Below are 11,929 nucleotides of genomic sequence, written 5' to 3'. Positions count from 1 at the left end.
TTAGAAAAAAATTTTATTAATAAAGTATCATTTGCTTATTTAAAAAGGATGTATTGTTATTTCTCTTTAATTATCAACAACAAGATATAGCTAAGACAATAAGGAATGCAATTCTTCAGTGAACAAATTAAATCACTTTTTATGCAGGAGATCAAGACCAGATGTCTTTTTATGACCTTAAATAACATAATTATGGTTGTATGTTTCCATATTTTGTGACCAACAGACCTAAGAATTTCCTGAATTGAATGAATATTTTATCATACTAATATGGGTAAAATTACATTATCAATTCAATATTGCAACTGTATTTTCCAGACTTATATTCTTAGAATTTACCTTGCATTTTACTGCTTTAAGATACAGATATTATATATTTTTATTATTTTTAAAAACTGCAGATATACACAATGGAATTCTATGCTGCCATAAGAAAGAATGACATTGCCCCATTTGTAAGGAACTGGACGGACTTGGAAAAAAAATTATATTAAGTGAAGTAAGCCAGAACATAGGCTCAATGGTTTCCCTCACTTGTAATAATTAGTACACATTTAGGACTCTCCCAACAGAGGATTACAATAGCTCAAAACCTAGATACATAAGGTCATATAGGATGAGACTAAACAAAAGGATTTCTAGGATATGGAAACAAGAGCTTTATCTTGTGTGATTGTTGTTCTTTATGTACTGTGTTATTTCTCTTCTCCTTTGTTGCCCTTATGGTTAATCTCATATTGTTATTGTATCTGACTTTGTTACTTGGTATTGTATATACATTTATTTGTTTATTTGAAATAGGAAAGGGAAGGGGGAAATCAAAAAAATTGGGAGGGATGGGAGGAGGGAAATGGGGGAAAACACCTGAGGGGTATTAATGTATGAGAAGTAATGCACTTACTATCTGGAGAATGTAACTAACCCTTCTACATATTACCTTGACAATAAAAAATAAAATTAAAAAACTGCATATATATTATGATATAAATTACCTTGAAGTTCATGGTGTGAAGATTTTTAGTATCCCTAACTTCATTTGTCTTTTTGTCAATATATTTTAATAATGAACTGAATTCTATCAAACTCCTTAGTTGTTTCAGGTCTCCTATTGTGTGGCACCATGTGTCTTGAAAATTGCAAGTATTTGTACATTCTACTTCAAACTAAACACATCAAAAAAGCTCCTACCAAATAGAAGTAGAGAATATTATTTTATTTTGGAATGATTTTCAGAGGTATTTTGGAGGTAAACATTCACTTCTAATAGAAAATTCAAGCAGAAACATAAATGGAGCAGATTATAGGACAAAGCTAACATTTAAAACATTCAACCTCAGACTAGGGGGTAAGATCTCAGCAGTAAAACCTTTGCCCAGCAAGCCAAAGTCCATGGGGATGATCCCCAACACTGCAAAAATCCTTGTATAAATATATTAGCCCCAAAGTCATTGTTTACTAAGTAACTTATTTCTCTGTAGTATGTTCATTTAAACTGAAAAGAAATGACCAAGGTCATAGTTCAATGATTATTTTTTGAAAGCTTGATAACTACTCCTAAAGCAACTCTCACTTTTGATTAAATCATCTAAATGTCATGTTTTGGGTTTTTTTTGTTGTTGTTTGTTTTTGTTTTTAATCTAGTCCTGGGGCTTGAACTCAGGACCTGGGCACTATCCTTGAGCTATCTTCAGGTTAGAGCTCTGTTGCTTGAGCCTCAGCAACACTTCTGGCTTTTTCTGTGTATGTAGTACTGAGGAATCCAACCCAGGACTTTGTGCATGCTAAGCAAGAACTCTACCATTAGGCCACACTTCCAGCCCAAATGGAATGTTTAACATTGCCTTCTAGTTACACTGATGAGAAAGGACAGTGCTTTTCTGAGGCCCTTGAATGCATTAAGATCCCATACATAACAATAACCTTTATGCAGCATTGAGTTTACTGTTCAAAACTATGGGTCAACCACTGATACTCTCTAAAAATGCAAGAGCTGAAGATTTCCTAGGAGTACTCACTGGAGTTGTCAAATTTCAGTATACAAAAAACAAACAAACAAACAAAAAAACCCAGAATCTGCTTAAGGTTATCTTGTTTAGCAAAGTTATGCATATGCTAATAAAAGCAGTAGATAACAAACTAGTCAGTCTTGCTTTCTTAGCCCTAAGAAATATAAATATTTATACTTAATATTGGATTAGTTATTCCTTATGTATTTGGAATTATTATCAACAAATTGTAATTCCTCAAATTTTGACATTTTAATTAATTAATTAATCAATTTATTTGTTGGAGAACACTGAGAACCATAGTACTGAATAAGAATAATGGAGTTAAGTTAATAGCTAAATAGTGATTGTGTCTTCTCTTCACTTGACTAAGTAAAGATCTGCACACTGACAATGAAACGTCTTCAGAGAAATTCCCTTGCAACAAAGTCACAAAAATTTGGAATTCTTTCAGATTGAGGAAATTGAACATTCTGGTTATATAAGAGGTTTCTTCATGGACTGGGGAGTTGAACGCAGCAGTCATAATATCTGGAAAACATCAGGAAACATTGGGAGTTTTATTTACCAAGGAAGTTTCCATTCAAAGTTAGTCATTGCTAGTGAGTAAAGTGACTAAAGCCAACAATCCTATTTACCTTGCAGCCAGTACTGCCCGGCTCAAAATATTTCTTTAAAAATTTTATAAATTCAGCTAAATATCCGTGGTTCACATCGATAATTTTAATTATTCAGAAGGCTGAGATCTGAGGACTGCAGTTCAAAGTTAGCAGTGGCAAACAGATCTCAGAGAATTTTATCTCCATTAACCAGTCAAGAGCCAGAAAACGAGGCAAGACTCAAGTATAGTAGAACACTAGCAGGGAACAAAAATACCCGTCAATACATTACTATAATTTGATTACATTCCAAGTTAATTTGTGATGATATTGTTCAACCTCCAATATTGGCATATAAAAACATACAAACAAAAATGATCAAACTGTTGATATTTAGATTATTTTCAAAGTTCTAGAAATAGATGCTGTGAATATCTTTGATTTCTTAACATCGCTGTAAAGAACATAAATACAATCATTTAACAAAAGATGATTGATTGAAGGGTTCATTTCCTGGAGTGAGATATCCAAAAATAATATGACAGAATGTGATAATTCACGCAGGGATTACATTTGCATCTTTTTTTTTTTCTGGATCCGAGGCTTGAAATGTCCCTGAGCTTTTGTGCTCAAGGCTAGATAGAGCTCTACCAATGAAGCCGCAGATCCACTTCAGGCTTTTTGTCCTTAATTGGAGATAAGAGTCTCATGGACTTTGCTGCTTGGGCTGGCATTGAACTATCCTCCTCAGATCTCAGCTTCCTGAGTAGTTAGGATTACAGACATCAACCACTGGTGGTGCTCAGTCACATTTTCATTTTTGTTGTTAAATTCCTACTTCTTTTAGTAAAAGCCAATACTGCAAAGTATGTAAACTGTTTTTTCAATATTTTTTTATACTTAAGGCTTCAAAATACGAAGCTTTTAGCACATGTGATACATAGTCATTAACAATTTCTAAATAAGTTTAGATATGAGATAGCTGAAGTTTAGAATGTGTTTATATATTTACAGTTAAGTTTTTAAAAATCATTGTAAGACATTTTAAGTTGATTTACAAATTACTTCTTTTCCATAATCAGATATTTTTAAATTCTGAGATAATAAATACTAAGATACAAAAATACTACCGAGCCATGCATTCACTATGAATTAACTTACAAAAAGGTAACATTGCATTAATTATGTAAACAAGTTTTGACACCTTATGATTCTTTTAGCAATAAAACAGAGGATGTTTGGGACAGAATTATGGATTAAGTTTAGGTTACAATTATATTCAAGCATATGTCTACTCCATATATTTACATTGCATAGTATCCCTTCTCCCAACTAATATTGTTAATATGGTCCATTTTAATTTAAAAGTATTGGTGATAATATCAGATCATTCAGTTTAAAAATAAACTTCAAAAATCTTACTTTGTTTTTATTTATTAGTTTATTATCAGAATAATGTACAGAGGGGTTACATTTACATTTTTTTTTGTCTGTAGTGGGATTTGAATTCTGGGCTGAACTCAGGGATAGCACTCTACTACTTGAGCCATGGCACCATTTCCTGTTTAATAGGAGATAAGGGTCACAGCCCTTTGTGCCTAGGCTGGGTTTTAACTGCCATCCTCAAATCTCAGCCTCCTGTTTAGCTGGGATTACAGGTGTGAACCACTGGTGCCTGGCTAACATGTACATTCTTTTCTTTTCCTTTTTTTTTTGGGGGGGGGGGATACTGGGGACGTTGCACTTGCCACTGAGCTACATTCCAGCCCCTAACATTTATAAGGCAATGAGTACATTGCTACTTAAAAATTGTTACCCCTTCGCACATCTTACTTTGATTTCATGAGTTGGAGAAATGAAGAAAAATCCAACCATTACTGCAAATGTGAATAGTTTTATGGGATTCGATCAAACCATTAATATATTGGTATAATTTGACTATTTTTTGTAATGATGGGTGCAAATTCTTTAACAATTCTTTAAATTGCAGGTGTACAAATGAAATTGAGATCAACTAATTCAAAACAACCATGTAATCCCAATAAAAAAAATCTCATGTTTCACAGAGGGAAATGTGGTTGTACCTATGTAGCTGTGGGTAAAATTGTAGCCTGCAAGACAAATTTAAAGAACTATCCATTTTAAATATAGATATTATTTCTTCATTTGGGTTTTATGTGTCCTGTTTTGTGGGCATGTGTTCACACTGGTATTATATCCCTTGGTGAATGATCAATCTCAAAAAATTTGGGGAAAGATATTTTCTCTTTTCATTACTTGAAAATTTGTCCCATATTCAATATTTTATTAAATTTACATTTTGTTCTTTAAGATATTGTTCTGAAAGTTTATCTTTGCATTACTTGGAAATTTTTCCTTGTATTCAATATTTTATTTAATTTAGTTTTTTCGTTGAGATATTATTCTGAAAGGGTTTATTAGGATGAAATACATTTAAAGATTTGAGCCATGTTTTCCAATCACTATTATAGACAGATAGTACAGAAAATAGTCATTAAAGGATATGTTCTAAAGGCTAAATTGTTATGCTTTCAAGATTAATGATGTATAATTCTAGACCTGTGTACTTGGGCATATTTCTTCAAGCTCTACATCTCATTCTTCTCTCAAGATTCTTAATGTTCCCAGCTACTCTGTTAGGAAAATACTAAATCTCTTAAATCGGACAGTGTCTATGATATTCAGAACAATCTCCTTGATTCAATATACATGCAATAGACTCTGAAAAATATATATAACCTGCTGAATGAATAAATGAAACAGTTGCATTTTTTATGTATCCCTTTAACTTCACTATACCAGTAATACTCTTCACTTGTATCAGTGAGGAATTTGTTTTTCTGGTCATAGGTATAAAATCTATATTCTTACCGAAGGCAAGAATATAGAAGGTGTTATTACTGAGTTAATAACAATCAAGAGCTTTGAAAGAAATTTGAGACAAATATGTATAAAATGCATACAGAAAAAATGTACTTAGCCACTTTTATGTTTGCTCTGGTTTCTAGCTATATAATTTACAGGATATGTTCTCTTGATTAAAAAATGTATAATTATGTCTGAACATTTATTTATTTGTTTGTTTGTTTGTTTGTTTGTTTGTTTATTGTGGGCCATGGGGCTTGAACTTGGCATGGGCGCTGTCCCTGAGCTCTTCAGCTCAAGGCTACCGCCCTACCTTGAGCCAAGTCCCACTACCTGTTTTCTAGAATTAAATTGGGGTAAGAATCTTAGGTCCTTTTATGCCCAGGCTACCTTTGAACCTTGATCCTCAGATCTCAACCTCATGAGTAGCTAGGATTACAGGCGTGAGCCACGATGCCCGGCTGAACTTTTTAAATATAGATAATACTATTTTATAGCTCTAATAAATTAAGCAGAGTATATGAGATTTATTAAGGTAAAACATCTTTGAGGGAAATGGTATATCAAGTTTCATTCTGAAAAATCAAAATCAAAAGTATTGTTAAAAATAGAAATTTTTCAATGACATTGTATTGATTCCTTATTTCTCGTCTTTTTCAAGTATATTCTGTTGGAGACTATATTTTAAGGATATTCTTGTTCCATGGTATTCTGCCTTGTGTTAGCAGGTGATTATTCCTGATGTGACATTTCTCTCTGTGAGGATCTCTACATGTTTTTCATTTCTATTTTAAGAATTTTGTGTCATATTACATATGTGATAGTCACTAGCACAGCAGAATAAAACTCAGTCTTTATGTGCTAAGCTATTTGAGGGAACTTTAATAACTCTGTAGTAATGAAGGTTATTTCTTTTTTAATATTTTTTATTGTAATTAATAAAAGGGTTACATGATATTTGCCAGATAGAGGGTGCATTAATTCACATACATTGATATCCTTTCACAGGTCTTGGTCCCCATTACCCTCCCCCCACCACCACAGCCCTCCCCCCCTCCCCCCCCCCCCCCCCCCGTCTTGGTTTTTCCCCCATCCCTATCTAATTTCAAATATAAAGGTTATTTCTTGATGGTGATCCAATATGAACAATTTTATTCCTTAAGGCTGCAAAGTAAATAGCACTATACAAATTTACTATATCTAATTCCCATAGATCTTTAGGAGGAAATTTGGTGTAAGAAGAGTTCTTCAATTTTATATTAGTATATAGAGCAATCCCTGGGGAAATGGCACTCAATAGTCATCACATTCCACCTTGCATATTTGGTTTTACAATTGTCATTTTTCTGCATTAAGGATTTTGGATTACAGAAGAACATGCAGTGAATCTACCCTTGGCAACTGAGATACCCAGGACCAGACTAGCCCTTTTTGCTCTGGTGATCTTCCAACCGATGGAACTCTAACAACTGAGTTACAGAAAATGGTGATGAGTCAAAAGCAAGAACACTGATGAGAAGCATAGCCCCAGCACAACCCAATTCCACTGAGATTTCACACATACCTAAGCTCGCTAGATCACAGGAAGTGTCTGCAAACTTAGAGCCCAGAACTGGATTACTGATGTGGGAACTGTGTGAGATGGTGGGGAGAAAATGCAGGTCGAGTGGGAAGTGAAACCAGAACCTAGGAGATTACAAGCTCAGCCCTTGGGAGCCAGTATAGGAACTTGCCATAGGAACTTACTTTCATTCATTAAACATAAGGCATAATACCCATCCTTTAATGCTCAAATTTTAATTATATCTTACCTTCCACCATGACCCTTCATCTTTCTAGCTTCTGTTCACAATTAGGTTAGATTATTCCTTATTTTCTTCTTTATTTCATCTTCTGAAGTTCTATGTCATCATTATGTTTGGCAGGTTGATTTTGTTTTTATCATGTTTGCTACGTCATTATCATACGCTATTTCTATCTTTTCTATAACTTTACATATATCATTTACTCATAAGACTTAATGTAAAATTAAGTAGTTCTAAGTTCTATTTTAAATGTTGCTGAGGAAAAATACTTTTCTCTGACGATTGTATTAACTTACATTCCTACTCAAGGGTGCCTTTGTCTCTGTACCCTCACCATTACTATATTTGATATTTTTGATATTCATGCAATCAAAAGTTAAGTGATAATTCACATTCAGGTGAATTTGCAATTTGTATGCATTTTTAGAAAATCTACTAAGGGGTTGTATCTTAAATATTCTTACCATATCAGAAAGGGTAAGTATATGGTTATAAAAATAGATTAACTACATGACTGTACTAATTAGTTCATGATGTATATATATATGAGATCTTGAAGCTCTATACCATCTCTATCTATATAGTTTAATTTAAAAATTAAAACTCTAAGAATGCTACAAAAAAGGAAAACTCACTTGATTTCTTTCAGTTAGTTCATAACTTGTGATTTAGTTAAACAAAATTCATTTCAATAACACAGTACATCGATTGATGCCTGTTATTGCAACTCTCACAAGAAGTGATGTCTTCAAGCCCCCTGCTGACTGACATGTGGAGGCAGGTCTTAGATGTTGATGGGATCTATTTACATCCTTAAGATGGTGTCAGGGTTCAGCTCCAGGGGTATGCACAGATAATTATCATCAGGGAAAATTTACTAAATCCTATCATATAATTCATTTGAAATGGGAGTTTGAGAACTTAAGAAGTAAATAATACAAATTTGGTTATCATTATGTTTGGATCTTAATACAGAGTCAATAATTAGTTTAAAAAGGATAGGATATTTTAAATTCATTTCCAGAAGTGTGAATATACTTCATTCTATTAAGTCTATTATTTTTCTCAATTGATGATTAAATAAATAACAAAAATAGAAACAGTAGGCCTAATTCTATATAACAAGCTTGTAATTTCAGCTACTTGGGATGTTAGGGCAGAAAGACTACAATTTGGAGGCCTTTGCTATACATCAAAAGTAGTCAGATGTCTCAAGGAAAAAAGCTCATTTTGATTAGGTATTTTACTGGTTCTTAAAATAAGATTTTTAGATTATTTCCAAGGTCTTATACATATTAATACACCATATACAACTTTATTAACATTATAATATTAGAATCAAATATTTCACATATTAACAAGCTAAATTTTTATTCTATCTTAAAGATAAATATAGATAAATGACAGTGAATAAAATTCAAAGATTCTATTTATTCTGCAACTCAAATTTCTTAACCTTTCTATTAATGAAAACTTTTTAAAACAACTAAATATGTTTTTCTCCATTAAAGTAAAGCTTCACCTGCCAGTTACATAATTTTGCCTTATAGTCACAATATTAGTTTCCACACAATTCACAAATAATTACAAGTAACAGAAAGCATTTCTCAAAGTAAATTAGTATTCTTTTTGGTGTTTCTATTAACTTTAAGAGAAATCAACTCTTTTCTTAAATTTATTTATTTATTTTTGTGGGACATGGGGCTTGAACTCTGGGCCTGGGTGTTGTCCCTGAGCTCTTCAGCTCAAGGCTACCGCCCTACCCCTTGAGCCACAGCTCCACTTCCACTTTTCTAGTGATTAATTGGAGATAAGACTCTCCAGGTTTTTACTGCCCCTGTTGGCTCTGAACCACAATCCTAGATCTCAACCTCCTGATTATCCAGGATCACAGCCATGAGCCAATGTGCCCGGCCTTAAATTTATTTTTTGTAAAATTTCTCAGTCCCCAAATCATGGGGGCTGATAGTGCTCAAGGACATTTCATTTATCTGGTTGAATAATGATAGTGCCTATTTTATTTCAGCCCCTTAACTCCATGCAACTGATATTACTCATTTAGGATCTTCAATTAATATTTCGCAGTTTGTTATAGGAATACCTTCCACATAAGGCTCCATAAAATCTGTTTATTCAGATATCTCAGAATGTTTTCCTTTGCCTCATCAAAATATTTTGTCAGTGAATGGCAAATTAGTAAGATTTAGATATTGTGACAGTAAGCTACATTGATGAAACTGAAAGGTAAATTGATAGAATAAAATATACTGTTTCTGGAGCCCTTTCCTTCTGAACAAAATTTTATGTATAGGCTTTACAATGGTACCTGATATGTTACCACTGTAGACATCACATTTCTTCAAATTAGTAAAGACTGAGTATGCACTGCATACTTCTATCATTCAGGTATTTCTTTAATATTTTTTTCAAAGCAAAGTATCCCAAAGCTTGTTGCATTTTTAAGAACAAACATTTATATTTCAGAAATATATGTCCTTTGTTTGAAATTAAATGATTTAAGCTGAATTCATTGAATTTGGATCCAGGCTTCCATACAGATAAAAAAGGAATGTAATGAGTGATTGTTGTCCTTAATGTACTATGTTATCTCTCATCTCTTTTGTTGTCCCTTGGTTATCTCATATTGTTACAGCATCTTACCTTGTTATCTGATATAAGGTATATATGTTTATTTGGTTATTTGAAATAGGATAGGGAAGGGGGAAAACAAGATGAGGGGCAGGGGGTGGGGAGGGAAATGGGGACCAACACAGGAGAATGTTTGTGAAGTAATGTTTGTGAATCAATGTTTGTGAAGTAATTCACCTTCTATCTGGTGAATATAATGTAACCCTTCTATTAATTACAATAAAAATTATATGAAAAAAGATAAAGCCTGTTCAACTCATTTCTTCTTGACCAAAAGCTTATATGCTGGAAAAGCAACACTAAACAACATGGAAACAAAGTTTCATAAAAATTAAGTTTGGATCACAGTATCAGAGTTCAGAGTAGTTGCATGGGCCCATGTACTTGGACATGACAGTGGGAGCATAGTAATTTGAAGACAATGTAGTGGGCAGAGATGGGTATGGGGTAGGGAACCGAGGGAAATGAAGGAAGGGGTGATATTTTTCAAAAATGAAATTCACTCATTATCTAACTTATTAAATATTAAACCCTCCGTATGATAACAAGAATAACAAGAATAAAATAATAATAATAAATAAAATAATAATAACAAGAATAACAAGAATAAAATTCTATCTAGAGAGAAGAAAATGATTTTTTTACTTGCTAGGATTGTGAAACCAAATTGTTTGACATTATTGGCAATTGCTTATTTTTTTCTATTTAGTTGCAAAGAATATTAGAAACAAATATTTTACTCTAAAGAAATTTTTCTTATTTTACTTTTTCTGCATATGGCTTCATGCTTTATATGGTGATTATATTTTCATAGAAGTATTTCAAGAAGTATTCAAGGCTAAAATACTTAAAGCAATTTTTTGACTCACTTATTAATCATTTAAATTTTGACTAGAGATTTATAAGAAATAGAGGGATTGAAATTGATGTGTAAATTGATAACAATTCACAAGAATTGTGTATAGTCACATTTAAAAGAAACATAATCTAAAGAGGAATAGGATCCATATTCCAAGTGATGAGTATTTCTAAATAATTCAAATATCGTGGCCAGGATTTTGGCCTAGTGGTAGAGTGCTTGCCTAGAATGCATGAAGTCCCAGGTTTGATTCCTAGGTACCACATACATAGAAAAAAGCTGGAAGTGGTGCTCAGGCTCAAGTGGTAGAGCTCTAGCCTTGAGAAAGTCCAAGGCCCTGAGCTCAAGCCTAGGACTGGCAAAAACAAAACAAAACAAAAAAAAAAAAACAAAAAAACCCCAAAAAACAAAAGCAGAATTCAAATATCTTGAACAGTTCATCTAGGTGCTTAATCCCTAGGATATAACACATAAACTGAGAGGAAGTGTATCTCATTTGCTTGCTACTCTGGGTAGTAATAGAAGCTTCTTAGTGCGTTCTGAAGGCTTCTACTGAAGAACAAACTCAAAAAAATCTTAAAATGTGTGATTGCCTGAGCAGAATATTTTTTTTTTTAAAAATCACATTGTAAGTTCTGAAATGGAGGGTTAAGTAAATTTAGAGTGAGATCACTGCTTTATGCCATTGGTCTGAACATGATTTGGGGGTATTAGTTGTAAGTGGAGCCTAGGGCTGATTTAGATGAATGAATCCTTGAAAGCTGAGCTGGAAGAAGTCGAATAAAATACCTAAGCAAGAAAACTACAAAATGGCACTGTGATGTTCTTTTCTTTTCTCTCCAAACTATCAAAGACTAAGGAGAAAAATCTACTCAGGGTGCAAGGGATACCAGTGTGCCTATATTGGAAGTACACATAAATATATTTTCTCAGGTTGATAGTCAGCTGAGTTCTGAATGCAGAAGGTAATAAATTTTCACATGTTTGGAAGGTTTTATGTGCATTTTACATACAAATTGCAGTATTTTCATATAATACATATTCCTCTGTCCAGCTCTCAAATATTTCTAGAAATGTTTACGTCATAAGATACAAATAATTTGACTTTTCAAAAAGAATCTTGTG

Source organism: Megascapheus bottae, chromosome X, assembly GCF_031878675.1.
Source record: "Megascapheus bottae isolate mThoBot1 chromosome X, mThoBot2.hap1, whole genome shotgun sequence".
NCBI lineage: Eukaryota > Metazoa > Chordata > Mammalia > Rodentia > Geomyidae > Megascapheus > Megascapheus bottae.
The sequence above is the reverse complement of the archived record's forward strand: the minus strand, read 5'-3'. Positions refer to the sequence as shown.